Source organism: Monodelphis domestica, chromosome 3 (genome assembly GCF_027887165.1).
Source record: "Monodelphis domestica isolate mMonDom1 chromosome 3, mMonDom1.pri, whole genome shotgun sequence".
Classification (NCBI taxonomy): domain Eukaryota; kingdom Metazoa; phylum Chordata; class Mammalia; order Didelphimorphia; family Didelphidae; genus Monodelphis; species Monodelphis domestica.
In genome coordinates, this window is record NC_077229.1 from 159,040,376 (window position 1) to 159,045,619 (window position 5,244).

Here is a 5,244-nt window from a genome sequence, read left to right on the forward strand (position 1 = left end):
TGAGTATAACACGGGCGAGGATCTTTCCGGCAGTGGAGAGTAGTGAGATGCCTCTGTAGTTGTCACAGGCTGCTCGTGCGCCTTTGTTCTTGTACAGGGCTACGATGGAGGCATCTCTGAGTTCTGGGGGCATGTCTTCCTCTTCCCATATACTGGTCAGCACTATGTGGAATGCCTGGAGCACCTTTCCATTTAAGGCCTTGTACACCTTGGTTGGGATCCCGTCTTTACCAGGTGCCTTGCCTGCACTCATTTGTTTAATGGCTTTTTGGACGTCTAATGAAGGAGGGATGTCAAGTTGTTCAATGGTGCAGTTTTGGGGGTTCTGGTCAAAGGCGCCTTGGTCGACTGAAGAGGGTCGGTTGAGAAGCTGACTGAAGCGTTCTTTCCACCTGTTGTTGATCCCTTTTTTATCTTTTATGAGAGTGTCACCGTCAGAGGATAGCAAGGGAGTGGTGGTGGGTTTTAATGGCCCATAGACAGTCTTGAGGGCACTGAAAAATTGTAGTCTACAGCCATACCACCCTGAACGCGCCCAATCTCGTCTGATCTCGGAAGCAAAGCAGGGTTGGGCCTGGTTAGTACTTGGATGGGAGACCGCCTGGGAATACCGGGTGCTGTAGGTGTTGGGGTGTATGGGGTGTTCAGGGAGGGGTAGTATCTCTGGTATCTCTGGTATGGAGGGCTTGTCGTGCCCTCCTAGGGCAGCTCTCCAGCCTCTGACACCCCACCTGACACCCAGCTCTCGCTTGTGGCTCCCAGTAGCTGCTAGCATGTGGCAGTGGCCACTCCCCGGGCAACAGCTTCGACAGGCCGGCTAAACCTTGTGAGGGTAGACATCGGGTCACCAACCCCTGGTGAACCAGGGCTTTGCTCACCCAGCATGTGAAGACTGCTTCGGCTGAACAGACGGAAGAAACCAATAAGAAGGTTCAACGGCTGAGAGGGCAACACAGCAAAGCACTGTGGAGTGCTTAGGGCATATTGGAGCACAAAAGACAACACGGCCATCCAATGCAGCTGAGGAAGTCTCCAGGTGTAATGACTTTTCGTGCCACTGAACCCAGGCTTCTAATGCTGAGAGAGTGAGACTGTCTCTATGCATCAACTTTTCCACTTAAATCTGTGCATTTGATTGATCCCAAATATCTCACCCCTCAAAAACCGTAGTACTTTTGATATTCTTTCCTTTTCGTCTCCTTTTCCTTAAACTTTTGGCTAACTCCAACTTCCATTTTCCTGACAAAGTCATTCAAAGCTAAAGCTGTAGCCATGTAGACTATGTAGAGCTAGTAGTGGTTTTAAGATCACAGAAAGAAACCATGGCAAGAGCTGCATTCATTCTAAGTGCCCCTTTCATTTTCAAGTGCAGGAATGTAGCAGAACTCATGGTAGAAGTGACTTGACTCCACAGCATCACTTTATTAATAGATCACATTTCCCCTAGATAGCAGAGGCAGGGAATGGGACATTGCTTCATATTCCAAGACAGATCTTTCTTTGATGCCAAGCTTTCTTGAAACCTACCATATAAATGCTAGAATCACACTAGAAAAGAAAGCATAAAGAGAGAAGGTCTGGGGTTTGAACTGGTGGAGGGATTAGAATGGAATCATGTATTCATCAAACGAACTGGCTAATTATCAACTGAAGTGGTGCAATATACATATAATTTAATTCTTGAAAAGTAGAAAAATAATTTTCCTATGTAGAAAATTCATTATTCATTTAAAGTTTGTTGTGAAGATCAAATGAGATAATGAATGCAAAGCACTTTGTAAATAAATGTCAGGTTTAGATAAATGTCAACTATTATTGCAATTCTATATTTCCTCGGGTCCAGCTGTTCTTCAAACTTTATCTTCTGAAGTTTCAGTAAGATTTCAATTAAATTTGGTTTGACAATCATTAATTAAATGCCTAATATTTGCTAATTACTGAGCATACAAACATGAATTAATCCCTGCATTAAAGAGTTTTCATTTGATGGGAAAAATAACATTTACAGAGACAATAATATTTTTTTTTACTTTTGGGTACAAATTCAGGTATGAAATCATAGACAAGGAAGGAGCAATAATATGAGCATTAATTTAATAAAATAGTATCTTGGAGCTTTGTTAATATTATTAATTATTTCATCTAGTTTTTTAGTTCATTCTGTAGGATTCTTTAAGTATACCATCATATCATCTGCAAAGAGTGATAGTTTAGTTTCCTCATTGCCTACTTTAATTCCTTCAAATTCTTTTTCTTCTCATTTCTAAAGCAAGCATTTCTAGTACAATGTTAAATAATAGTGGTGATGATGGACATCTTAGCTTCATCCTTGATCTTACTGGGAAGGTTTCTAACTTATTCCCATTGCAGATGATACTTGCTAATGGTTTTAGAAAGACACTACTTATCAATTTAAGGAATGGCCCATTTGTACTATGCTTTCTAGTGTTTTTTTTTTTAAGTAGGAATGAGTGTTGAATTTTGTCAAATAAATTTTTATGCATATATTAAGATAATCAGATGATTTCTGTTACTTTTGCTTTTATGTGGTCAATTATACTGATAGTTTTCCTTATATTAAACTATCTCTAGTATAACTCCTATTAATATCCTCCACCTTTCCCTCCCTTTTAATATTCTCTTTTTCTCACATCCCCCCTTCTTATTCCCTTTCAACTTCTCTGTAGGTTAAGATAAAATTCTATATCCCAATAGATCTGGCTGTTCTTCTGTCTCAGAATTGATTTTACTGAGAGTAAGATTTAAATATGACATGCCACCACTTTTTTTCCCCTTCTTATAATAGTACTCTTCTCTCTCTCTTGCTCCTCTTTATGTGGTACAATTTGTACAATTTTATCTCTTCCTTCAAGTTTCTCTTAGTACCATCTTCTTTTTTGTCCCCTTCCACCATATTTTTAATGTATCATCTTAAACCACTTAATACCACAACCTCTGTGTATAATATTTCTTCTATCTATTATGATAATGAAAATAATTTTTAAGAGTTACAGAGAGCCTTTTTTTTCACTTAGGAATATAATTAATTTGACCTTATTGAAGCCCTTAAAATTTCCCCCTCTTTCTTGTTTACCTTTTTATGGTTCTCTTGAATTTTGTGTTTGGACATCAGATTTTCCATTTAGTTCTGGTCTTTTCTTTAGGAATGCTTAGAAATCTTCTATTTTATTAAATGGCAATACTTTCCCTTGAAAATATATAGTCAGTTCTGATGTAGGTCATTCTTGATTGTAGATCCAATTCTCTTGCCTTCCAGAATATCATATTCCAAACCTTGCAGTCCTTTAGTATGGCAGTTGCCAAATCCTGTGTAATCCTGCCTGGAGCTCCTTGATATCTGAATTGTCTCTTTCTGTCCATTTGCAGTATTTTCTCCTTGTCCTGGAAGCTCTTGAACTTGATTATAATATTCCTTGGAGTTGTCTTTTGGAGTTTTAATGTAGGGGGTGATCTATGGATTCTTTCAATATCTATTTTGCCCTCTTGTTTAAGAATATCAAGGCAGTTTTCTTGGATAATTTCTTGTAGTATGACGTCAAGACTTTTTGTTGTTGTTCCATGCTTTCAAGTAGTCCAATAATTCTCAAATTGTCTCTCCTGTATCTGTTTTCCAAGTCAGTTGTATTTTCAATTTTTAAAATTTTACTTCATTTATTCTTGCTGTTCTGTGAGATCATTAACTTCTTACTTGCTTAACTCTACTCTTTAAAGACTGTTAGCTATGACTTTTTGATTTTCCTTTTCAGTTTGGCCTATCCTGCTTTTCATGACTTCCAGCAGGTCAATTCTGGTCTCCAATTTGCTAATTACTTCATTTGATTTCTGTGCCTCTTTTCCTATATAGGCAATTTTGTTTTTTAAGCTGTTATTTTCTTTTTGTATTACTTTCATTTCTTTTTCCCATTTTTCTTCCATTCTTCTTATTTGGTTCTTGAACTCCTTTTTGAGTTCCTTGGGATCTTGTTACCAATTTGCATTTTTTTTTTTGGAAACTTTGGAAGTGTTTCCTTGTTTCTCATTCTCTGCTTTGTTTCTGGGTTTTGTTCCTTTTCTCCATAGAAATTCTCCAGGGTCAAGAACTTATTTTTGCTATTGCTTATTCCTTCTGTAGCTAGAGGATTAAGATTACTTGCATGTTGTCAGTCATTGCTTTCTTAGCTTCTGTCTCGCAGGTTTGCCTTGGTACTATCTTCCCTTCCCTGCCAGAAGCCTACAAGAGGGGAGATATATCTGTGATGTTCCTTCTGTGATCTTCCTCCACTGTTGCTATTGTTGCTGTTGTTGATGCGGCTGCTGCTGTTGCTCCTCTTGATGCTATTGCTATTTATCTGTAATTTGGTATGCTATCCTGTGTTTTCCCTGAGGCTATCTTCTTCATCTGTTGGGACTTCTGGTGCTGCTTTTGGTGTTTCTGTTGCTGCTGCTGCTGCTGTTGACCGGGAATGATCTTCCTGCTATCCCCTTAGTCTCACTGCACAGGTCTGGCACAGCCCTCAGAGGTGAGTTTGTGGTGCTTTTAGCCATCCCCCAAGAATTTGGAGATTTCCCTTGCCCTGTTTCTCACTGACTCAGTAAGTGGGTGGAGGGATAGTCCCTTGTGCAGTTTTGCCCCCTTATAGCATGGGAATCTCCTCTCCCTGACTACATTTCACACCTTGCCCAATAGAAGAGCTCTTTTACTCATCCTGTTTTGGCCTCTGTTCTTTTGAGATACTTTGTAATCAATCATTACAAAGTTTGGAAGAAATTTCTGAGTAGCTCCAAGTTTTTCCTGCTACTAAGCTACCATCTTGGCTCCTGGAACTCCAGAAATAAATAATTATTAAATCTTTTCTATATTTTTCATTTGTGTCTATCTATCCATCTCTGGATATCTATCTCTACTTACCTCTTTCTCAGAAACTGTAGTATGTGCAGTGGTCACATCTTGGTAAACTATCTTGGCAGGTAAGCTAAATCAGGTTGAGGTCAACTTACAGGCTTCAAATCCTCTGGTGAGTTAGGGAATGTCTATACCAAGAATGTGGAGTCTTCTCCCAATGGAAAGGGCAGATGAGAACAATTTGTTTCAATGGCCATAAAGGTAGAGTTTGGTTAGATATTGAAGAAGTCAAAATCATCCACTGCATCCTCAGCCATCATTAGTCATCTTGACTTTTCTTGTGCCATTGGATTTTGGTGATTCTGGAAGAGAGTAAAGTTGATGACTTAAATGATTTAAAT

The 5,244-nt window shown here is 38.9% G+C and overlaps 1 non-coding gene across 1 annotated transcript; it reads left to right on the forward strand.

Moving 5' to 3' along the window:
- The first annotated feature begins 507 nt into the window (after window positions 1–507).
- LOC130458557 (5S ribosomal RNA) lies at window positions 508–626 on the forward strand. Its single transcript, XR_008917973.1, has one exon. It is a non-coding gene; the product is annotated as a 5S ribosomal RNA (ribosomal RNA).
- The last annotated feature ends 4,618 nt before the right edge of the window (window positions 627–5,244 follow it).